General features: G+C 29.7%; 1 long non-coding RNA gene across 1 annotated transcript in view; it reads left to right on the top strand.

The window, feature by feature from the left end:
* Positions 1-26,990, top strand: part of LOC122504173 — a 40,154-nt gene that overhangs the window by 6,347 nt on the left and 6,817 nt on the right. Inside the window, exon 2 of the long non-coding RNA XR_006301811.1 lies at positions 22,098-22,212. This is a non-coding gene — a long non-coding RNA (uncharacterized LOC122504173). The remainder of the gene's footprint in view (positions 1-22,097; positions 22,213-26,990) is intronic.

Below are 26,990 nucleotides of genomic sequence, written 5' to 3' on the forward strand. Positions count from 1 at the left end.
GAAATTTCATTAAAGATTTACAGAAAATTGAATATTCAAAGAAATTTAATTTAATTATTATGGTAAATAATTAAATTTGCAGAGAGTGACAATCGTATTGTAAAAAATAGTATAAGAGAATCCAAATTGCATGCAAAGTAATTAAATTCCAAAAGAGAGAGTTAAAAACTTCCCTTGAATGTTTTTATAGGTTTTTTTTTATGTTTTTACTGATAGGTTCCTCTATTACTCAAAGGTCAGAGTTCATTTTTCTGGAAAATTTTCTAAAAGAAATTCTTTCTTTCTATAATAATCTTTACCTCTATTTCTCTTTAACTTTTATCGGAATATTAAAAATATACGAATGGATATTTGCGTAATTTCGTACCTCTCGCGTTGTCCGTATTTCAGTATTTTCTATAAAATATTAAACCACAGAAATACCAGTTGAGATATTTAGTTTCAATTATAGGAATTAAACGTATTTAATTTCAACTTCTCAAAATTCAAGATATGTTTCATTTTTCATTTCGTTGCGGGACATTGTTGCTTTTACTTTATTTTTTTACTCGATTTTTATTTAAAAAAGTAGTATTTTCTATCGAAAAAAATTAAGTAGGTGCGAACTTCATTGGTACTTTTACGCACTTGTATCAATTGGATTTTTCTCTTAAAACCGACTTTGACGAGATTATAAAGTCTCATTTTACAAAATACTTCTTACGCAAAGTAACTTGAGTTATATACGGGGCTTATAAATTGCAAAGAAAAAAAGAGTAGAAGAAAAAAAGGAGGAATAAAATATTATAAAGCTGATTTATTTGCAGAAAGTAATTAGCAACAGAAGACACAAGATAGATCTGCTCCATTTCTCATCTAGTGAACACATATGGTTGCATTCAGATTTATGAGACAAGTGAAATGCTTCAAATTAAGATATAATCAACAACACTGTCTCCAAGAAAATTTTGTCACACTAGATATCCCATAATTTGTCACAGAAAAAGTCGTTTCTTCAAACTATTAGAGCATTCATTAAACTTTCAGTTTCTTTCGAACTCCTACTGAGCTTTCCGTTTGATCATAAATTATAAATTTTAATAAAAATTAAAACAAATATTTCTTACTGTTAAACATTCAGATTTTTAAATTAAATTCATAATTCAAATTTTTTTTCACAATGAAACATCACATTTGGAAGTATTGTCAGCTTTAAAAAAATTAATATAGTAATTATAATTAATTCTACAATTATTAAAAGAGAAACCTAGAAAATTGAGATAATAATAAAAATAATGTGAAATTAAAAAGAAAAAGCATTTAATTACAATTGTAATTTTAATTTCTTTCTAAATATTCACTTTATTTTTTGTTTTCTTTTTAATTGAAAGGAAATTTAACATTTGTGAAGAAGGGAGTTCATTCCATTTATCTGTTGTTTTAGATAAGCATTTTTTGTGACGAATTTCGAAATAAATTCTCTTTTTATAATTTAGATAGTGATTGTTATTAATTAACTTTTTTTTATAGTCCTGATGATAAATTGGTGCCAACGCGTAGCGTCGACAAATTTTATGTCTACGTTCCACACATGTGGTGTTTCAATGTGAAGAATAAATTATACTTTAAACCGAATGAGTCTCAATAATTTATTTTTCTTATTATTACACTCGAATCTTGATATAACGAGAAGTGAGGGATCCGAAAATCTCGATATAACGACTGCGTGAGGGGGCCCCACTCTTAAACAATTTATTTGTGTGAAGTTAAGTAACTGTAATTAATGTCATATGAAAAAAACGATGCTCAAATGTTTTCAAATAGTGGGGATAAAAGAGGAGAAATATTTCTCGTTGTAACGAGAGTTGACAGTTCGTTGTATCAAGAGCTCATTATATCGAGACTCGTTATATCAAGATTCGAGTGTATTATAAATATTATTTTTATATATTAATAATCTCCTATAATATTAACATATTCGTCGTCGTTTTGTCGTCCGTCGTTCGTGTATTTTCGTACTTCATCGTTCGGTTGTTCGACTTTTATCATTTATTCAGTGTCGTATATAAATATACTCATTGTACATACAGATACGCATGCGCAGTAGTGTTCTGTCAGTATCACGCATGCGCAGTAGTGTTCTGTCAGTATCACGCATGCGCAGTAGTGTTCTGTCAATGTCAGACATGCGCAGTAGTGTTCTACCAATGTCAGACATGCGCAGTAGTGTTCTGTCAATGTCATACATGAGCAGTAGTGTTCTACCAATGTCAGACATGCGCAGTAGTGTTCTATCTGTATCACGCATGCGCAGTAGTGTTCTATCACAATGGCTGTTTTCGGCACTCACCCAGGGTTAAACCCGAGTTAAATATTATCCAATCGTCAAAAACATTCTGTTGGCCTAACTAATCACCATTAACCCGGAGTTAACTCGGGGCGAGTGCCGAAAACAGCCTATAACGCATGAGCAGTAGTGTTCTATTACTATCACGCATGAGCAGTAGTGTTCTATCACTATTACGCATGCGCAGTAGTGGTCTATCACTATAAAGCATGCGAAGAACATTCAGAACTTCAAAATTCAATTTTTTAATCCACACACAATCTAAAATTTATTTTTCTACAATACAAAATTTCCAAAGCCCAAAATGTCCAAAGGTCGGCAAAGTTATACACAAAAATTTCAATTTGAAATAATTTTTTTGTACAAAAAACTATCCTTCAAAAAATATAAAACATGATATGATGTAGAGTTTTCAAGAAAATTTAGTAAAAAAATATGTTTGAATTTTAAAAATTATTTTTCTGTTAACCCGTTGCCTGTTAACGACCGTTGGGTAGTAAACTTCTTAGCGCAAAATAAATGCAATTTCTTATGTAAATTATAAAATAAATTGTTTTATATCATTATCAACACACTATTGATTTCAATGATCCTAAATTAAGTAATAAATAAATTATTATTTATTATTTTTAAATAATATATAACAATTTAAAAACAAGTAAAATTTATGAAAATTTATTTTTAATTTAAGTCATTTAAGGGTTTTTGGAGTCGGTGAATTCGAATTTGACCTTAATTTTAAAAAATTCAAAATGGCGGACATAATTTTTGAAATTCATTTGGACTTTTATCAATTTCAGTACCTAAGGGTTTTTCAGGTCGCTGAATTCAAATTTGACCTTCATTTTTAAAAATTCAAAATAGTGGACATAATTTTTAAAATTCATTTGGATTTTTATCAATTTCAGTATCTAGGGGTATTTTGGGTCGCTGAATTTAAATTTATCTTTCAAAATAAAAAATAATGAATTCAAAATAGGGGACGTAATTTTTTTAATTCATCCCGATTTTTATCAAATTTTGTACTCTATTCTATATCCTTTGCATTAGCTGATAAAACGAATTATGACCCCAGAATGTGCCGCGTAGAGGCTGCAAAGGTTTTACATTACACTTTCTGTTCTTTGTTTTTTTTGTTTATAATATTTGTTTGAAATTTAAAAATTTTGTCCGACATATTGGATCCACCATTTTGAATTTTTTTTTTATATAAATAAGGGAAATTCCACCTCAACACGGACAGAGCTCTAACCAAAAATTGCTTTGATGGATTTAAACGTTCTAGGGCTTAAAAGATTTCTACATTCATGTACTTTAAGATGCCGATGGGCGTTTTTTGCAAATTTTCATTTCCGATGCCAATAGAGCTGTCAAAAGTCAAAAGGTCCAAAAATCTCAAAATACTTTTATGAATTATAAGCAAAAAACAAGGTAAATTATTTTGTCCAACGCCTTCGTGGAAATAGAACTATTGTACGCTAGGCACCAATGGAGGAATGTAGTACATTTCCCCACTGGTGGTTTGACCAGTGGAGAAATGAAGTCATTTCCCCACTGGTGGTGGAATGAGAAATTGATTAATCGATTTTTTATTTTATATTAGAATTAGAACATTTTAGAAACAGAATTTTGAGGACACTCTGGGGATCTTTGGGGACACTTTCAAGACATTCATTTTTGAAAAAATTTTTTTTTCAATTTTCAGATTTTTTTTCAAAATTTTTTTCAAAATTAGATTTTGTTTCACTCTCAGTTATTGCTATAACATCATTGTAATATTTTGATTTCGATAAATAAAGAGTAAATTCAACTTAAAATTTTGAAAAATTAATAGTTTAAATTTATTATTCATAAAAAAAATTTTTTGCAGTTGTTGGACAAAATAGTATGTGCAACTTGTGGAGAACAGCGATTTTCGCTCGCTCGATTGCTGCGCGCGCTACGCTTGCGCAGCAAACTTCGAGCTCGCGAGAAATCGCCCTTGTTCTCCACAAGTTGCACAATCTACTATTGTAACTCATTCTTTAACAGTTTTTAGGGTCCCCGAATATAAATCTAAAGTTTTCTTTTAAATTCAAAATAGCGGATCCAATATGGCGGACAAAATTCAAATTTAAACAGATTCGATTAAAACTTGTTACTCGGGGGTTTTTAAGGCGCTAGCACAGCTCCTACTGCCTGCCTGCCTGCCTGCAGGTTGACATGGTAACACATAAGAGTAAGAGAGTCAGAAAATTCAAATTAAATGTTTTTTCTCTCTCACTCTTATGGCGCCTGCCTGCGCAGGCAGGCAGGCAGTAGAGGTGAGAGTGTACCTTTAGGGTCGCTGATTACGAATCTGAAGTCACTTTTAAAAAATTCAAAATTTAAAATAACGGAAAAAATTTTCAAATTTGATCCGATTTCCTTAAAGCGTGTTACTCGGAAGCTTACGGGGCCACAGATTACAAATATGAAATCACTTTTTAGAAATAAAAATGGCGGATCCAATAAGGGACCATCCATAAACCACGTAGCCTGTTTTTTGGGGGGGGAGGGGGTTCGGTAATGTGCTACGTTAGACCACATGGGGGGAGGGAGGGTTTTTTAGTCTGAGCAACGTAGCTTTGTATTTTTATTTGACATACATTTTTTTGAAATTACGCGGGCAGCTCGAAAGTCAAGTCGAGAAATATATGTGGACGTCCACATGAAAAGGGCCCATTTTAACACTATTGGAGTTATCTATATGGGCGTATTCCTGGCAAAAGTTGGAAAATTTTGAGTGGTCTTAGAACTTTTTTGGTTAAAAATTCGCTGAGTTACGAATTTAAAAGTTTAAAACGCCAAAAACCTCATTTCGAGAAAAACGGTTACCTTGAAGATAAAAAACCAACAGGTTTTAAATTTTTAAAACCATCCCCCCCTCTTAATTTTGAAAATACGAAAAACTTTTTTTTTCTAAAAAGGACAGTTTTTCTATTAAAGAACCATTTTTTAACAAGATTAATTATTAGGTACAATTTAATTGTGTCATTTGAAGAAAAAGGATAGATATTAAACTTATTTAAAAATTTTTGACAGTTTCTATTATGAAAAAATTAACGTAATATTCAAATTTTCATTTCGACAATTACGAAAAAAAGACTCTAACATCAATATCTCTGGTTCTTCTGGGAAGTTATTCAGATAAGAATTGTTTACAGTCCAGGACACCTTAAAGATGAAAAATCAAGAGGTTTTAAATTTTTTCCACACCTCTATTTTTAAAATACGGATTAATTTTGCAAATGACCGCCAAAATGGGCCCTTTTCAATTTTCTAAAGAACCAATGAAATCAAACAGTTAAATTATCGATAAATTAATGAAAACCGCATGATTCGACTTGTCAAAACATGTAGATTGATAATAAAAAATTTTTAAAAATTAAGATTTTGCTCCAAAATTACTAAATTGTGATTATCTCGAAAACTAGAACCGACAATATAGGCCCTTTTCATGTGGACGTCCACATATATTGATAAAATATATAGTGATGAAAAATATACATATATATACAAAAATATCGATTAAAATTAAGAATTAGTCTTGTATCAAACTCTTACTTGTCAAAGAAAAAAATAAACTGTGATTTAAAAACATTTAATATTGTTTACTATGTTTCAATACGATTTTATTGATTATTTTTAGAAAAGAGAATTTAATATTCATAAAAAAAGAAAAAAGCTACGTTCCATTAGGTAGGGGGGGAGGGGGTTCGGTAATATGCTACGTTAAGCTACGTGGGGGAGGGGAGGGGTCGAAAAGTTCAAAAATCGGAGCTACGTGGTTTATGGATGGTCCCTAAGGTGGAAATTTTTTTTTAATTTGATCAGATATAATTAAAACGTGTTACTCGGGGGGTTTTTAAGGTATATCTGATTATGAATCTGCAATCACAATTTAAAAATTGAAAATAGCGGATCCCATATGACTGAAAAAAATGTTCAATTTTGATACATTTCGCTTAAAGTTTGTTTTTTGTAATAATAACAAATTGTTTACATTATACATAGAACAGTATGAAGCTAGAATTTCTTAAAAGTGACTTCAAATTCGTTATCAGATACGCTAAAAACCCCCGAGTAACACTTTTTAATTAAATCTGATCAAATTTAAAAATTTGTCCACCATATTGGATTCATCATTTTCAATTTCTACGAAGTAACTTCATATTCATAATCTGCGACCCCAAAAGCCCCCGAGTAACACGTTTTAATCGAATCTGATAAAATTTGAATTTTGTCCGCCATATTGGATCCGACATTTTAGATTTAAAAAAAAAACTTTAGATTTATATTCGGGGACCTTAAAAAACTGTTAAAGAATGAGTTACAGAATAATTTACCTCGTTTTTTGATTTTAATTCATAAAAGTATTTTGAGATTTTTGGACCTTTTGACTTTTGACAGCTCTATTGGCATCGGAAATGAAAATTTGCAAAAAACGCCCATCGCCATCTTAAAGTACATGAATGTAGAAATCTTTTAAGCCCTAGAACGTTTAAATCTATCAAAGCAATTTTTGTTTAGAGCTCTGTCCGTGTTGACGTGCGGAGTGTCCCATAAATATTTAGTTATTTTAAAAAAATTATTTTATTGATGCAAATAAATATTTATTTGAATTAAAATCCATGCATTACTGAATCAAGTAATTTTCCTAATTGATTTAAAGCAATATTTATTAGATCCAATTATTCCATTCATTTGAACTTAAATAATTCGAATTTGATACAAATAACTATTTATTTGATACTAAAAATTAATATTTTATCGAATGGCGCTATCAGTTTTTTAGGAAAATCAATTTTTCTTCATTTGTTTATATCAAATTGTTTAAAAAAATTTTTTTAAACAAAATTTTTAACGTCAAAAAATATCATTAGACCCCATGCTAGGATCCCAATAATTACTTTTTTTATATCTGCGTTCCTGTGCCCATATGGGCATTAATGGGTTAAAAAAGGAAAATAATGTTTATAAAAAAGTTAAAAATATATTGTTAAACTGTTTATAATAATAATATATACGTATATAATTAATAAATGTATAGGGGCGAGCAGTAAAGATCATATCATCTTTTAAAATACACTGATATAATAGGTGCTGCTTAGTTAGCTCAACGCACAAAAACTCGTAGCGCAAACTTCAAAAATTTTTTTCTCAAAAACATCAAAAAGCACGTTTTTAAAAATTTAACCACTTATTAAGGAAGGTTTAAATTTTGTGAGAATAATTTTTTTAGGAAATTCCATGATGTCCTTAGCATATTTTTTTAACAATAAAAAATTATTGTTTAAACAAATTATTGAAAATTTAATTTTTCTTAACATTTTTTTTAATATTATAAAAAATTGACATTTTCTCTACAATTTTGAATAAATGACTTTTTCTCGTAGAATCAATAGTTTTCGAAATAAAAATTCTTAAAAAAGTCATTTTTTTCAGTTTCCAATTTTTCAAATCTAAATATCTTTCAAAAAAAATTTTTTTTTGAAAAACTGTTTGGCATAATTATTTAGTATCCCAAATACTACAAAATTACCAAATTTAAGAAAAATCGGTGATCCACCATTTGCTTTTCGTATGGAACTGCCCTCAAGTAAATATTTACTTAAATCAAATAAATAAAAACAAATAAGTTGAAATACAACCGAAAATGTATTTTAATACTTTTTTCTGATAAAAAAGATTTTTTCAAATGCGCAACAAAAACATTTAAACATTGGAACTAATAAAAATTTTAAAATTTAAGAATTATAAAAATTAAATTAATGTTTGTTTTACATTGTAATATTTCCAAACAAAATTTTTGTCTCCAAAAACTTTTATAATAAAACGATAAAGTATATGTGTCTCTGGGAAAAAGTTGCGCAATTAAATGATCTTTTAAACAAGCCGTCGAAAAATGAAATCGGTTGATTCGTTTAGTCACAAGATTTAAAAAACCGTTAGGGGGTCTGTTTTGCCCCACTTTCCCCTATACGAAGAATTTTTTCAACTTTTTAAAATAATCGTGTCTGTTAATACGTAATTTTAAATTTTTGATTTTTAAAGTTTATTAAAATTGTATTGAAAATAATTGAATTCCTCAGGAGAATTTTATTATTTATAAAAATTAATTTAATTTTTGCGATGAATTTTAAATATAATTATTTTTTAAAAATTACTTTGATTTGAAATTCTACTTATTTTATTATTTTTCATGTTTATTTTTTATAATATATATAAAATATATCACAAAATAAACAAAAATTATAAATCAAATATAAATTAAATAATTTAAATAAAAGAACATCCATATAAAAATTACAATTCGAAACTTTTCGGCCCTGAATTTCATGGCACTCACACAGTCACAACTCTCACTGATATAATCCCTTCTACTTCTACCTGGCGAGTTTCCGCCGTATAGAAGTCCGCCGTAGCGAGGTTTGCCTGTATATAATTATATTTTTGTAAGTTCGTTGGCACTTAAATAAATAAATAAATTATAGTTATATATATATAATAATTTAACAATAAAGATGCTATTAAATAAATAATAAAAATTAAATATTATAATAATAATGTATAACAATAAAAATTTATGTAAGTGGAAATAAATAAGTAAAATGTCTTCCGAGCGAGCGTTAGCGAGCGAGGAATATGACGCTAGTAATAATATTAATAAATAAATTATTATTATTGTTAATAAAAAATCATTAAATATAGGGGAATGTAGTCAAGGTTGGCCTACTGTCTAGGTAGGCCACTCGCGTTTTTTTGTCAAGTTCACTAGCGCCACCTACGCGCATTTTTGTCGAAGCTTGTCTTAGTGAAACCTAACTTTTTGTTCAATTACATTTTCGGAAAATCGAAAATTGTGTTTTCTGTGACGTCGGTACAAAAAAAGCTCAAAAAAAGTTTTGTGCATAATGTGAAAAACCATTAATAAAAGATAAAAAACAAATTGAATCGTGAAAGCAAGTATGCAGAAAATTTGTGGGACTCATGGTTGAAAGGAAAACAAAGTAAAAAATCGAATCCCGAAACGTATTTCTTTATGGTTACAACAATTCGGTAATGTTACTTACTGTCAAGGTCGGCCACTATGTGTTTAAAATGCGCAAAGATGAGGACGAGCTACTTCATTTGCAAAAACTGCAATTCTGTATAACTCATAATATAATTGATCATCTTATTAATATTTTTATTTAATTTTATTAATATTTTAGTGCAAAACTTTTTTTTATTTATATTTATTTTTTTATATTGTTTATTGTTATTATTTTGTTATTTCATTAAGTTACAAACTGTAAACAATAAAGAATCAATTTTCCGTAACTCCAAACATGTTATTTTATTTTTTAAAGATTAATGCCCTTTGAATTTTAAACATGGCCGACCTTGACTGTAATGGCCAACCTGGACTACAAATTTTTTTTTTTTTAAATCTTTATAACTTTTTCATTTTTAAACCTGTCAATTTACTTTGTACAGAAAAAATGTTCCTATTAAACAGGACTTTCCAACCATATACTTCAATTGTCCAAATTCATTTTTAAAAAAAAGTTATAAACAAAAGTCAAAAAGGTGGCCGACCTAGACTATGTTCCCCTATCTTTAACGTTCGAGAGTTCGAGTTGATTATATTTAAATTGCTGGAAAATAATAAAACGATCCGTACGAAATTATTTAGATTTTGAAACATTGGAGCAGATTTATATTACAAACCACTTGTCCAAATGTATTCGTTTTATTATTTTCCTATAATAAATTATTATTATTATTAAATAATAATTATCATTGAATTATAACAATATTATTATTAATGATTATTTTAAATCAGCTTAACTGTTGCTTGCAAAGTTCAGACCTTGGATAGTTCGATTTTTTCAACTTTTTTTTTCAAAAAATGATACTTTTTTCGATTTTTTTTCTACATATTGCAGAAAAATACAACTTTTACACTCAGAAAAAAATTTGTTCGAAACAACCAAATTTTGGTTGAATCAACCAAATAAATGCATTGCTATACAGTCAACCAAACGTTTGTTTGATTCAACTAAAAAATTTCTTCTAATACGTTTATTTGTATTAACCAAATGGTTATTGCACTTAACCAAAAGTATTTATTTAATATAACTAAAAAATTTGTTTATTTTAAGAGAAAAGATTTGTTTGATTCAAATAAATAGTTTTAGTAAACGTATTTGGTTCATTTAAATACATATTTTTGTTTACTTAATTTTGTTATTTATTTTCCTCTAATAATAATTGAATTTCCTAATTTAATATTTTCTAGTACATATTATTGGTTAATTTATAATTTATTATATAATTATTGATATTTTAAAATTATACATATAATAAATTATAAATTAACCAATAATATGTATACTAGAAAATATTAAATTAGGAAACTCAAACATTATTAGAGGAAAATAAATAACAATTAAGTAAAATATTATATATGTATTTCTTCATATAAACAAAATTACTTAATTATAAAAAAACATTTGAAATATTACATTAAACATATTACAGTAATAAACCCTCGTTAACGCGTACTCGGTTAACACGAATTCTCTCTTAACACGAACAAAAATTGCGGTCCCGGCAGAGATGCATATAAACTGTATAGTGACTTCCTCGGTTAACACGAAACCCGGTTAACACGAAACTCGAACAGTTTTTGCGGTCCTCATTTCGTTCTTAGCTCGGTTAACGCGTAAAAATTGGTACCATCACACTTCGAGTTCTTTGTTCCAAATATTTTTTCACCCCTTAAAATATTTTTGATAATGTAATAATTCTATTAATCGTTTGATCAATTAGTATGAAAACGTATTTCCGTCAAATAATACAAAAAATAGTGTTTACATTGCTATGAGTGAAAGAAAACAATCGAATATCGACCTAAAAGCAAAATTATTAATTATGGTACTTTATGTTATTTATTATGAATGCCTCGTTAACACGAATTATTTTAACACGAACTGCTAATTTTTCGGTCCCTTCAAGTTCGTGTTAACGAGGGTTTACTGTATATGATTTTTATACGTGCACTCAGAAAAAAGTTTATTCGAAACAACCAACTGAAAACTTCACAAAACCTTTTTGTAAATATTCTTCTCACTGGTAGGGGAGAGTCTCCAGTTGTGAGACACCTCCAGTTGTGATGTGAGACAGTCAATTTTTTTTAACATGCAATATTAAAAAGCCGATTGGTTTATATAAAAACATTTCTTTTTATATGAGCCAACTTTTTCGTGTACGCCGAAGCAGATATATAAACTGTTTTTGTTAAATACCAACACTGTGTGTGATAATCGACTAAAAAGCGTTTTTTCAATAAATGCAAAGTACTTTTTTTCCAAGTTAATTAATTGGAAAAGGTAAATGTAATGCATTTTCTTTTAGTGTTTTCCTTATATTTTGTGATGCAATATTGCATTGTTCCAATCTACGGTTGAAAATAATTTAATTTTCCTTTTTCAAAATAGCGCCAATTTCTGGGTGTGAGGCACAGCATATCACCAGTTGTGAGACGGTGTCAACACCCATCTGGGCAGCAAAAAAAATACGACTTTGCAGGCATACTATTTAAATGTTGTTTTGATTTTTTTTCTAGTATTTTTGGGCTTGTCAAGTGGAAAAAAGTCAATTGATTCAGAAGAAATCAATTTTAATGCTCTTGTTGAAGCTATTAAATTGTGTTTATTTGGTAGTCATATTTTGTCGAATAAATATTATTATTTAGTATATAATAATATATATTATTAATATATTTAATTATTTCTACTAAACATAACGTTTTATGTCAAACTTATTAAATTTTAGCAATTTTTAATGAGTGTCTCACAACTGGAGACATTTTTTTTTTTTTGACAAAAGCGATGTGCTCGGAAAATGTATCGTAAAATTTTTTGAGTTCATCGAAACACTATACTTTCTTTTAATAAAAGTTGCGTATTTCTGTTACCTTTCGAACAGTGTATTTTATTTACAATTTCGTTTACCCGTTTACAATTTACGGGTCAAAAATAAAACCCGTCTCACAACTGGAGACTCTCCCCTACAAATTAAATATGCAGTAAGTCAATGAACACAATGTATTTAATATTTATTTAACCGACACTTATAATTTTTTTCTTTGATTTACCGATTTAACTAATAAATTTGACGCGAACGCGGATTGTAGACAAGTGAGATGGCCAGTTCTGTAGAATTAATTTTTTTCGAAAAAGTTTAATTGCATTTTTTTTTAAATTATTTGAAGTTTTTATTTTTATTTTATTTTTTTATTTTTAATAGGATATTTAATTGAAGAATTTTCGAATAATAGAAATTTCGTGTAAAATTCAATTGTAAACAAATGCATTTGAAAATTCTCAAAGAACTTTTTCAAAAATTATTAAAAATAATTAATTTAAAGAAGAATTTTAGTTAAAAATTCTAGAAAATAATAATTGAATTGAAATGATAAAAATAATTTTTGAAGAAGTTACAGTAATAATATCCTTATAATATAACATAATGATTTTATCATTCGGTCATTTTTCCTTTCTAAAATAATTATAAAACATGAAGGAATCGCTTTCTTCATGTTTTATAATAATATTCTTATAAGTTTTTGAATTTCAAAAAGGTTTGAATTTGAAATTTTTGAAAATCTTAATTCCTATATATGGAAAAATAATAATGATTAAATATTTATTTAAAAAAGAAGTTAATTTTAAAATTAAAGAAATGCGTAAATAAATGTAATAGATCCTTTTTTTTGAGTATCTAATCATTTTTAGAGTTGTGGGATTGTTAGGATTGTGTGACACAATTAATTTCTCAAATTAATAACAACATTTATTTAATCAATAACAAAATTACATACACAAAATATGAAAGATAGTGAAATGTTAAGGTTTCGATCACGAAATAAAAGATACGAATTTACTCGCGGAATTTCTCGTTAACGTAGGTGCTTGTTGAAATGCTCTCAAAATTGAACTGAACTTTACACAGAAGATCGATGCTTCTTATACAAGAAAGTACATTAAAAACCTATTAAAAGTAATTAAAAATGCATTTCTATGTCTAGACTAATATGACGTAAAGATTCATTCTAAACACGTAATTCAAAGGTAAAGTTGGAGACAGAGAGTCGGACTTAGGGGCATGACAAAGCTAGAACGTTAAAAACTCATTAGACACAAAGAAAAGGGCCAGACAAGACCTAAGCGTTAAACCTGAATTGCGAAAAAGTAGAATAAGTGTAGAAAATTCCTATTTCATTATTTCATTAAAAATATTTGAAAATTATATAAAAATATTGTAGAGAACGCTACAGTACCCCCCTGCTAGTGGTTAACGATTATGAGAAACCACCTTGCAGGCGGTCAGGGAAGCGTACACGTCTTCCAGATCTTGTAGAGTGTGGTACCAAAACTTCCTCTCGTTCTGGTGGTGGTAACTGCTCCGTGGGTGCAGCCTCCTGGCTGCTGGTATCGGGAGATGATTGGATGTTGGCCTCAGGATCACCAGCCAAAATATAAGCTGGTTTCAGACGGTCTATCGAGATATTAACGTCACGACCGTTGATGTTGACGAGGAAGGTTTTCTCGAACCTTCTGATGACCTTGTAGGGACCGTCGTAGGGCTGCTGAAGTGGTTGCTTAGGAGAATCGTGTCTTACCAGGACTTGCTCAGTTGTCGCAAGGTCCTTGAAGACAAAAGTCCTCCTAACTCCATGGCGAGATCCTCCAGTAGGCTTGATGTTCCGTAGCTGTTGTTGAAGACCCACAACAAAATCAGCTGGAACGAGAGAGTTGTCGAAGTCGCTGCTGTTGTTGTCCCCCAGGAATTCACCAGGGAGGCGAAGAGACTGACCATACACTAAGTCAGCTGATGTTGCTTCGATGTCGTCCTTCCAAGCTGCTCTAATTCCAAGCAGCACAGTTGGTAGCACTTCCGTCCATCGGTTGGTTTGATGGCACATGATTGCTGCTTTCAGCTGACGGTGTAGTCGTTCTACCATTCCATTGGCAGATGGATGATAAGCAGTCGTGCGAAGATGAGTTGTACCTAATAAACGATTTAGTTGTTTAAATAAGTACGACTCAAACTGACGACCTTGATCGGTGGTGATCCTCAGCGGAGTTCCAAATCGAGAAACCCAGGTGTTGTAGAATGCTCGAGCAACAGTTTCAGCTTCCTGATTTTCCATTGGTACTGCTTCAGGCCACCTAGTGAATCGGTCAACCATGGTGAGGCAGTAACGATGTCCCTCAGATGATGGCATGATGACGATGTCCAGGTGGACATGCTCGAATCGTGATGACGGTGGTGAGAAGTTGCCTATTGGAGATAGGACATGGCGTGAGACTTTCGACTTTTGACAGTTGATACAGCTGCGAGCCCAATTCCTGCAATCAGATTTAATCGACGGCCATACGTAACGCTGTGTTACGAGCTTGACCGTAGATTTAACTCCAGGATGAGAGAGGTTGTGGATGGTGTTGAAGGCTGCTTTCCGGAATTTTTCTGTGATGTAGGGTCGTGCTGACCTAGTGGATACGTCACAGAAAATCGAGACATCTGCATCAGGAATCCGGATCAGCTTCAGTTGTAGGGAAGATTCTGCATCTTCCAGGATTGTCTTTAGCTCCATGTCGTCACGCTGAGCGGCTGCTAGGGCATCGTAGTCCAGGATTGTTTCAATTGTAGAGATGCGTGACAGAGCATCTGCTACAACATTGTCCTCTCCTGAGATGTGACGGATGTCGGTTGAGAATTGACTGATGAATTCCAGATGGCGAAACTGACGTGGAGAACACTGATCATTCTTCTTCTGGAACGCATAGGTGATGGGCTTGTGATCAGTGTAGATGGTGAATGATCGTCCTTCGACCATATGTCGGAATTGTTTGATGGCCAAGTAGATCACCAGGAGCTCACGGTCATACGCTCCATACTTCGTCTCAGCAGGACTCAACTTCTTGGAGAAGAAGTTCAAGGGCTGCCAGCTGCCATCGACCAGTTGTTGTAAGGAGGCTCCTACAGCGAAGTCGGAGGCGTCGCAGAAGATGGCCAGTGGTGCATCAGCATCAGGATGAGCAAGCAAGGTTGCCTCAGCGAGACTCTCTTTGCTAGCTTCAAACGCCTTGATGGAGTCTGGAGTCCAGGTAACTGGAGCTTTTCCTTTTAGGTTCCCCTGCAGCAGATTGTTGAGCGGCGCCTGGACCTTGGCTGCATTTGGAAGGAAACGTCTATAAAAGTTAATCATTCCAAGGAACTTACGGAGCTGCTTAACTGTTTCCGGGCGAGTGTAGGCACGGATGGCATCAACCTTGTCTGGCAGGGGCTTGGTTCCTGCAGCTGAGACCAAGTACCCAAGGAATTTAACTTCAGGTTGGCCAAATACGCATTTGGCTGGGTTGACGATCACTCCGTACTTCTTCAGTCTCTCGAAGATGATCTCCAGGTGTCCCAGATGTTGCTCAGGTGTCGCAGATGCTATCAGGATGTCGTCGATGTATACGTAGCAGAAGTCCAAACCCTGGAGCACTTCGTCCATGAAGCGTTGGAACGTCTGCGCAGCATTCCGCAAACCAAAGGTCATGAATTTGAACTCGAAGAGTCCAAAAGGTGTGGTGATGGCTGTCTTCGGGATATCCTCCTCGGCGACCGGGATCTGGTTGAAGGCTCGAACAAGATCTATGGTGGAAAATATGGTCTTACCACGTAGAGCATGTGAGAAGTCCTGGATGTGCCTCATCGGATACCTATCAGGGAAGGTCCTCGCGTTGAGAGCACGATAGTCGCCACACGGCCTCCACTCGTCCCCCTTCTTCGGGACCATGTGCAGTGGTGATGACCAGGAAGCCTTCGATGGTTGAGCAATCCCCAGCTTGACCAATGTAGCGAAGTCAGCCTTGGCAATTTTCAGTTTGTCGGGAGCAAGTCGTCGTGGCTTTTGCGCCACAGGTGGTCCAGGAGTTGTCAGGATGTGATGTCTCGTTGAGTGCTGGACAGTCCGAGTTGTTCCCTCCGGACGAGTTATTTCCGAGAACCGCTGCAGAAGCTCGTGGAAACGTGATGACCCAGTGATGGTCTTGATGCTGGAAACCTCGCACTCAATCACCTCGCCCTGGGAGGTAAGATGAGTGACTTGGTCGAGAAGCCGTTGTTTCTGCAGGTCCACCAGGAGTCCGTAATGTGCCAGGAAGTCAGCACCGATGATCGGTTTTTCCACGTCGGCGACGACAAATCTCCATGTAAATTGGCGACGCAAACCAAAATTTAAATTTAAAATTTGCGTTCCGTAAGTTGCGATAAGTGTCCCGTTAGCCGCGAAAAGTTCGTAAGTTGATTTCTCACGAGGTTGAGGAAGTTGCACACGCGGAAAGACACACAGATCAGCACCTGTGTCGACGAGGAACCTTATCCTTGAAGATTCGTCTGTTAAAAATAGTCGGCGCGATTTACCGGGAGAGATGTCGTTGGCCGACATTAACGACTTCCCGACTCGTTTTCCGCACTAGAGAATTTGCAAGGTTTCTCACATTTTTTAGCGTCTTTCCCGAATTTCCAATGATACCAACACATATCACTGGATCGTTGATGTCGATTTCGAGAGTGTGATCGAGATCGAAATTGTGATCTTGAGTGAGAGCGATCTCGTCCTCGCGACACTTGGTTCACTTCCAAGGAGGCAAACTTCTGGAGCACTAGCGCGAGAGACTGTTCAAGGCTGGCAAACCGGGCCTCAAACGATGTTCCCGTAGTGGAACTTGTTGTTGCGGCCGAAACAGCTGTACGTGTTTCCGCAACGTTGCACAAGCTTCCGTAAGCTTCCGCGACAGAGTCGGCGATCTCAGCTCGTTTGTCCAAGGGAAGGTCCCTGTGTGCTGCAAGCATGGCCTGCATGTGTTTTGGTAAACGGCCGAGCCAAAGGGTCTGCAAAACATCATCGGGGAAATTACTTCCCGCCAGGTTGCGAAGATGGCGTAAAAACTGCGTTGGTTTTCTGTCACCGAGAGGTTCGTTTTCCAGGAGACGTCGCGTGTTTTGTTCCTGTGAAGTTCCCATTCGGCTGATGAGTTCCTTTTTGAGAAGTTCAAAAGTCCGCTCAGCTTTCGGTTTGAGCAACACGTCACGGATTTCCACGGAATATCGCGGGTCTAAAGCACTGAGCGCGTGACCGAATTTTGTTGCATCCTGAGTAATTCCAGCTGCATCAAAACTACTTTCGAGCAACAAAAACCACAATTCAGGATCCTCAGGCATGAATATTGGCACTTTAACTGCTATTCTTTCGATAGTTTCGTTGCCCACTGTAACATTTGTCATTTTGACTTATTAAAAAAAAAATGAATGTCAAAAAATAAAATAGAATGTCAAAAAATAAAAAAAAATTGTCACAAAGTCTCAGTGTCACGAGTAAATTTTTCACTTTGTCGACTATTTTCGTATCACTTGATTGTCACTTTGTTGTCACTTTTTATCACTTAATTGTCACTTGATGGTCGCTTTGTTGTCACTTAATTGGCACTTTGTTTTCACTTGGTTGTCACTTTGTTGGCACTTGATGGTCGCCTTGATGTCAGTTAATTGTCACTTTGTCCCACGAAAAATAATTCACGATCACGTCGGGGTCACCAATTTGTGGGATTGTTAGGATTGTGTGACACAATTAATTTCTCAAATTAATAACAACATTTATTTAATCAATAACAAAATTACATACACAAAATATGAAAGATAGTGAAATGTTAAGGTTTCGATCACGAAATAAAAGATACGAATTTACTCGCGGAATTTCTCGTTAACGTAGGTGCTTGTTGAAATGCTCTCAAAATTGAACTGAACTTTACACAGAAGATCGATGCTTCTTATACAAGAAAGTACATTAAAAACCTATTAAAAGTAATTAAAAATGCATTTCTATGTCTAGACTAATATGACGTAAAGATTCATTCTAAACACGTAATTCAAAGGTAAAGTTGGAGACAGAGAGTCGGACTTAGGGGCATGACAAAGCTAGAACGTTAAAAACTCATTAGACACAAAGAAAAGGGCCAGACAAGACCTAAGCGTTAAACCTGAATTGCGAAAAAGTAGAATAAGTGTAGAAAATTCCTATTTCATTATTTCATTAAAAATATTTGAAAATTATATAAAAATATTGTAGAGAACGCTACAGAGTCAATGTCAGAATATTCTTTAGAGTCAGAGAGAAACAAGATTACATTTTTATGGCAACCCTCTCGGCAACCCTGATTAAGAGAAAAAGTTAAAAAATTTCTGAAAATAAGGAAAAAGACAGGGAAATAAAAATTAAATTTTTATGACAATTTTGAATAAAATAAACGACTTTTTCCTCTTTTTTGTACTTTGAATCAACTAAAATGACTTTTCTTGCACTTTGAAGTAGATTAAAGACATGTTATTAGAATCCATTCATCATTTTTCTGTAATAAATTATAATTATTAAATTAATAATTATTTTTTTATTTTTCTTTGTAAATTATAATGAAAAATTTGAGAATTTAATTTTGTAATGAAAAACATGGTTCTTTGCGGGTGTTAAAAAGGCAAAAGGCAGATGTAACGTGGGAGGAAATTATTTTTCAATGACATATGCCCACTTAAGAGCTGGAATCTGATCAGTTTCTGGGAAAGTAGATTAGAATTGTGGGGGTCACAACAAATCATGTAAATATATACATTATATCAATTCACTAAAGTAGGGGAGAATTTTGTTTTTCTTTTCTTTTTCTTTTTCATAAACTCCAACTATGAAAATGAACCTATTCAACTAATAACAGATCATTGCGTGCAGCTTCTGAAAACCATTCATTTAATCCCGTTCATTGAACCATTTGATGGAATTTACACACGCATCTTTATATTAAAAGAAAGAAAAGACATTAGACGATCTAAGTGTGTAATTTTCTCAAATAGCCCTCCAGTTAAATGCGCACTTTAATTTCTTTTTCTCTACTCTTTCTCCCAACTCTCAATCATCTTAAAAGAATATTGCACTTATAGTATAGTTTCTATAAATTTCGAAATACTTTTTCTTCAAACTTTTTAATTTAATTGATATTGAAAAAAGATATAAGTATATTCTTTTTTTATTGACATTTTCATAAATTACTAATCAGAAAAAATTTCAGTTAAAAAAATCCATTAATTTTTAGTTATTAATTTATTTTTACATTTATTATTTATTATATAAAAATGATTATTACACAATGTAAAAATTATTATAATTATTCAATAATAATAATGAATCATTTGACAATTCGGATATAAACTGAAATTAATGTCAAACGAAAAGAGTAGTTTTCGTCGAAAATTCTTGAGTTAATTTACAACTTGATGGAGGAGCTGAAAATGAAATTTCATTTCCCTGATCTTTGACAGTATTAAATTTCTAATTAAATCTCTCGTTTGAGTAAAGTTTCAACTTAAAGCGAAGAGTCACTTTATTCAAGTGCAATTTTAATTATTTGTCAGATTTTAACGCCTCTTGTCTCATTAAAATTGCCAGATGCTACTTTCAACTCTACCATTCCTTATTTTACTTTTAAATTCTCCATGTGCGTTGTATATACATATACAAGGGTTTTGTTTTCTCGCGCTCACGAAGGCAATTAAAATATTTTTTTTAATAACTAACATTAAAGGGAGAACGAAAAAATCGACTTTAATTGTTACAATGAAAAGTCGTCACTAGTTTTTCACGATAAAAATTGATTGAAGCATTTCTATAAATTGAAAAAAAAGAATTCAAAACCTTAACATATTTAACTTTTTCCAACATCAGTTGTACAAAATAAATTAGTCTCCAATTAGTACATAATATTGGTGATTGAATTTCCAATTATTTAATCTCTGTAATTTTATCTCTTTAATTATTTATTTTATAATTAATTCTTCAATTAATGAACTTGTTTGAATAATAAACAATAGTATTAAGTTAATTAGTAAATAAATGCTTTTAGTTTTATTTCATAACTGAAGAGAATGTTTATCGTTACCGACAAATGTTGAATTATTCATTTCGTTTATTATTAATTTTTGTTAGATTTTGTTTGTTTTTTTTTTTTTTTTTTGTTTTTTGTTAGTTAAAATTTTAGGGAAAAGTCAGAGAATTTTATTAAGAGTTGGAAAAAAATTAAATTTTTATAGAATTTATAATAAAATTCTGAATTTTCGTGTCTTTTTTGTTTGCCTTAAAACTTTAAAATTGACAAGAATTTTAATGCATACATACAAAACCTTAAATTTTTCCTTTTTTTGACAATAATTTATTTTAAACAGTTTAATTCTTGAAGAACTATCAAATCGATATTACTTATAAATTATTTAATGAATTTAAAAATTTCAAAAATAATTGAATTTTCTAAGAATGCGTTTATAATTTTCATAAATAATTGAATTTCAAAAGGATTCAATTTGAAATTTTTAGTTAGAAAATTTGAATTTAGAATGAATTTAATTAGAAATTTTTAAAATATTAGTTTTTTAAAATTTCTAAATAAAATTCTTTTCAAATTAGTTGAATTTTTTAATATATTTATTTAATTAATTAAAAATAATTGATTTAGAGAAGAATTTTAGTAAAAACTACAAAAATAATTGAATTTTTAAAATGCTTTTAAATGAAAATCTTTGCAAATCTGAATTTTTAATACTTTTAATTAGTAATTCTGTCGAATATGTTAAATTTTGTTTGATTATAATTTCAATTCTATTTTTATTAAAATTCGTCGATAAACTTCAATTATTTAAAAATTTGTTGATATAAAATTCTTTACGAGAATTCAATTTTAGAAACATTCAATTATTTAATAAATTATTTATTTTTGTATTTAAATTTGTATTTATATGTAATAATTTAATTCTCGTATAATTTTTTAATAAAACTTGATTTAGAAATTAATTTTAGTTAAAATTTTAGATTATAATATTGAATATTAAAAGCATAAAAGCGTGAATTTTGAGAAATAATTATTGAATTTTGAAAAGGTCTCAAAATATTTGGAAATTTGAATTTTTCATACTTTTAACACTAATAATTCTGTAGAAATAATTTTTTTGAAAAAGTTTATTTGAACTTTTTTTTTGAAATTATTTTAAGTTATTTTTAATTTTAAAATATTTAATTGATGAATTTTCAAATAATCGAAATTCTCGCAACGAATTTTTATTACATTTTTTTTTTAAATAATTGAAATCCTGTGAAGTATTTTATTATTTATGAAAATGATTGAATTCTTGCAACAAATTGTATTAATTTTTTTAAATAATTGAAATCCTGTGAAGAATTTTATTATTTATGAAAATAATTGAATTGTTGCGAAGGATTTTATTATAAACAATAAATAAAAAATAAATAAATAAATAATTGAATTATTAATTTGTTAGATTTCAATTTTTTGTTTTTTATTAGTTAAAATTTTTAGTTTGTTACATTTTGCTTATTACCGACAAATGTTGAATAATGATTTCGTTTATTATTGTTTCTTATTTTCGTTTATTCTTTTATTTTTGCTTATTGTTAATTATTGATAGATTTTTCTGGAACTATTTAAAAAAAACTGTTTGCCGAAATTCTTCTCTATAGCTACTTAATTATAAATTAAATAATTAGAATGAAATTAATTTAAAATTTTGCATTTAGCTTCCCGTCATGAAGTTGATGAAGAGAGATTCTTTTTTCTTGATTATTCATGTTAAATTGAATTTTTTTTTTTTTTTGCAGAAAAGAAGTATATTCGTTGGATTTATATATAAAGTCTGGAATGTGGCGAATTATTCCTCCTGTGATTTATACAACTACAGATACCGGAAGTTGAAGGAAAAGTAGAGAACACGGGGTGAGCACTGAAATTAGTATATTTCTGCAATTCTCACGACTTCCTCTGTTCAACGACGCATGGAAACATGCAGACAGGTGTCGAATGTAAAGGGCCTATAAAAAACAAAAAGTGAACATTTGGCTTGTAACAGCCCAAATGTCCTCTCTCATTCTCTAATAAAAAATAATCACCAAATGTCTAGCTAACATAATGCGCCAAATTAATTAATTCACTTTTCAAAAACGTTCCCTTTTTTGATTAATGGTTTCTTTGAGCTCCTAAATTAAAGTCTTGATAAACCGGAAATTTTATTTCATTGAGAACAATTTTCTTTTAATGTATATCATTTCGGTCCCCTTCGCATTGGAAATTAATTTAAATATTTAATTTTTTATCGAGAATAACGCAATTCATTGCTGAGAGACACAAAAAAAACATGATTTCATGATTTATAAGCAAAAACTTTAAGACTTTAAGTCTTTTTTTCTTGTTAATTTATTTATTTCTTTTTTCGATTGCGAGATGTGGCAAATGAACACAATGTCGGTCTTTGAGTCTGTGAACCGTGAATCAGGAAAAGAAGATGAAGAAAACCGAGTGCTGTTGTGTGCGGGTATATATACATCTATATAGACACACTACAAAAAGAAATCTGTTTTGATGCTTTGACCGTCGCAAAACGATCTTTAAAAGACTCTCCATAGACTTCATCTCACTGTTGGTTTATATACATGTATATACATACTTGAAAAGTATCAGACTGCGAGCACCAGATTTTCTCTTTCTTGACATGCAAGTTTACTATGTATGTTGTACAACATTCTTCCATTCGACCTCCGTTCCATGACATTCCTGCGAAAAATTAAACTCAACAAACCACATATAATATTCTATAAAAGACGGACTCTCATGTCTGTGATACTTTCCAGTAAAATATAAATAATAATTCTCAGAATTAATATTCATTCTTTCGTTATCATGAAACAACAAACAATGCGCCATTATTGTTTCAAATAAAAAAAATTACAGTTTCTTCGAGAATCTCCATGAATATTTTATATCGATATTGCTTTCATGGTTTCATGGTTTTAAAACAAACGGGGCTCTTCAACAAATTAAAAATAACTATAGAAAGAGTTTTTAATTCAAATTTATTATTAATTAATTATTATTATTATTACAGGGCTCGAACTAGGTCCGTAAATCCCGTAAAAGTCCGTTTTTTGAAAAAAGATCCGTAAAGTCCGTAAATTGTATTTTAGAGAAATTACAAATGATTATAGAAATTCAATAAAATTATTTTCAAAAAATAATAAAAATTTCATTATTTACAAATTTTTTTATAAATCTCTTCGCAATCATTCAATTATTTTCATAAGTAATAAAATTTTCACAGGGATTCAAATATTTTCGTAAATAATAAAATTCTTCTTAGAGATTCAATTATTTTTATAAATAATAAAACTCATTGCAGAATTTCAATTATTTTTAATACAATTTCAATTGAATTCCTCGAAAAATGTAATTATTCTTAAAATTTTTATTAAAATTCGTCAAAAGAATTCAATTATTTAAAAATTTATTGATACAATTCTTTATGACAATTCAATTTTAAGAAACATGCAATTATTCAATAAATTGTTCTTTTTTGTATTTAAATAATTGAATTCTGGTTGAATTTTCTAATAAAAATTAATTTAAAAATGGATTTCAGTTAAAAATTTAGATTATAATTAAATATTAAAAGCATTAGAGCATACATTTTTAAAAATAATTGAATTTTGAAAAGGTTTCAGATTAAAATCTTTGAAAATTTGAATTTTTCATATTTTTAACTAACAATTCTGTGGGATTAATTTTTTTTTGAGAAAGTTTAATCGCGTATTTTTTTTTATATTATTTTGAGTTTTTATTTTCTAATATATATATATATATATATATATATATATATATATATATATATATATATATATATATATATATATAGGGTAAATGCACTAGTAGTCGGACACTTAAGGATACGATCTTATATTATGCTTTTTTTCTTGAAATAGCAAATATCTACTGTGTTTATAAGCACATTATCAATTAAATGAGTTCTTCAGGATTAAAAATCATGTAAATTTGTTACAAATACTTGAGTATTTAATAAAATATAAACATTTTAATGAAAAATTACGAATGCTTTAGTAGTCGGACACTTTTTTTCCTTGTTTCTATAGTCGGACATCTGTCAGATATTTTGGATTTATAAAGTAAAACAGATCATTTTTTAATTGCTATCGGCTGGAAAATGGAATTAAACCATACTAGAAGTTATTAATATAATATTTAAATCGTATAAGTTTTAAAATTTATGATTAATTATTAGCAAAACTTTGTGCTACTCATTGCGCTACTCGAAAATGGTTGTATCTATAGTCGGACACCACGATTTTTAAAATATTAAATAAAATATTTATTGTTTAATTATTTTGTAAAATAACACTAATTTCATAAAATATAGACTTTACACATTCGTCCAGTATATTTTTTTAAGTAAATATCACAATGCATTATTATTTATTTGCCAAAAAACATGAAAGTGTCCGACTACTAGTACTGTCCGACTATACCCGCACTTACCCTATATATATATATATATATAATTGAAGAATTTACGAATAATTGAAATTTCGTAAAATTGAATATTGTAAATAAATGGAAATGAAAATTGTCAAAGAACGTTTAAAAAATTATTAAAAATAATCGATTTTAAGAAGAATTTTAGTTAAAAATTCTTGAAAATAATAATTTTATCACTGGGTTATCTTCAATTATTATAAAACATGAAGAAATCGATCTGACTGGTTATATTTTTGTCAGCAATTGGTCCGTAAAGTCCGTATTTTGAAATACTTTCACTGGTTCGAGCCCTGTATTATTATTATTAATACTAATAATTATTCATATGAATAATATTCGGGATCACAGTTTGTCACCTATTCACCTTTTTTCACCAACTTCAAATTTTGTGACCTATTTTACCTTTTTTGTCAATTTCTTCCCTTTGAACTCTTTTTCCTCTTTCGATTAATTTTTTTATTGTAGTATATTCCAGAAATGGTTGAATTTACAATATAAAAAATATAAATAAAAGCTCAGAAATGCTGAAAAATCATATTAGCTTAATTTTTATAAATAATTCAATTTATCCAAAATTTACTTTTTACTTTAATTTTTTGATGAAATATTATTGTCATGTTTTTGTCACCTATTTTGGAAAATAATTCACCTTTCCATTTATATTAATAATTAAAGAAAAAAGGTACTGTGATCCCTGTAATAATAGTAATATTAAAAATAAAAATAGTAAAAATAAGAATAGTAATAATGAAAATAATAATAGTAATAATAATAATATTTTTAGTGGGAGGAAGTAAACTGTCGAACTTGAGTTTTCTTTACTTCTTTTCATATTAAAGACTTTTGTTAAAAAACTTCAAAAATTCTTCATACTTTTTCTATTTTTAAATTATTTATTCAGAAAAAAATAGTTTGTGTTTTAATTTTTTGGTTTTCTGGTGAAATATTTATCTGTAGGTAGTAGTATTAATATCAAAAAATTATAGTTCATTTAATTTGAAAAATTAATAATTTTAGTGAATTACATTTTTCGAGGAAAAGAAAAATTATTAACGAAATTTAAGACTTTTTTCTAGAGGGACTGAAAAAACTTGGTCTTGGATTTTTAAAATTTTGAAGTAATTTCATACTCGTTGTATTGTTGCAGATCTTAAAACTTTAAATTCATTTTTATTATTGAATTTTGAAAAAATTTCCAGTCTTCGAAAAAAAGCGTTCTTCTCTTTTGTTTAATACAAAAAAATCCAATTTATGACCTTCATTTTTCAAGATCATTTTCTTTCTAAATTTCTTTCATTAACGGTGAAAAAAAATTAATTAATCTCTTTATATTGGAAAAAACCTTTCGTACCTAACTAATGTTACAAAATATTCTTAACACAGCGCAGTGAAAAAGCAAAAAAAAAAGAAACATCAAATAGACCTTTCAAGTAAAATTCACATTTTTCACCTCGGTCACTCGACATGAAATCACAATTTATAGAAATGTATAGGAAGCGTAAAAAAATTTGTTCGAAAATATTGAAAGGAAAATTTAAAAGTACTTAATAGTAAAATAAAATATTTCTTTATAAAAGGGAGAAAATTCCAAGATTATAAGGAATTTATATTAAAAAGTTATTATATCGATCTCTTATATTTTTTATATAACCAGCTTTTGCTGAAAAAAAGTTAATTTAAAAATATCAAACTATATAAAAAATGCTTTTTTAAATCATTTCAGGTCAAGAAAAAAAATATCTCTAAATTTGGTTACTAAGCAAACTAGAATCAAATAATGGTCTCTAAAAATTTGTTTTCGAAAATATTGAAAGGAAATTTAAAAGTATTTATTAATTATTTCTCTAATTTTATTTATTAATTTATTAATCTATTTATTTTCTTATTTACTAATTTATAGTAAAATAAAATATTTATTTATAAAAAACAACAAGCAATGAAAAATGCCTTTTTTAAATCATTTCAGGACAAGAAAAAAAAATGTAAATACTAGGCGAACCAGATGAGATGAATTTTTGTTTTAAAAAGCAGTTTTTAGAAAAAAGTATTATAAAAGAATATTCAGCACTAAAAAAAATTTTATTTGATTCAAATAAACGATTACTTGTTTATTATCAAATAGATATTTATTTGTATCAAATAATTTTAATTTAAATAATTATTATTTAAAG

This window comes from Leptopilina heterotoma, unplaced genomic scaffold (genome assembly GCF_015476425.1).
Source record: "Leptopilina heterotoma isolate Lh14 unplaced genomic scaffold, ASM1547642v1 Lhet_11, whole genome shotgun sequence".
NCBI lineage: Eukaryota > Metazoa > Arthropoda > Insecta > Hymenoptera > Figitidae > Leptopilina > Leptopilina heterotoma.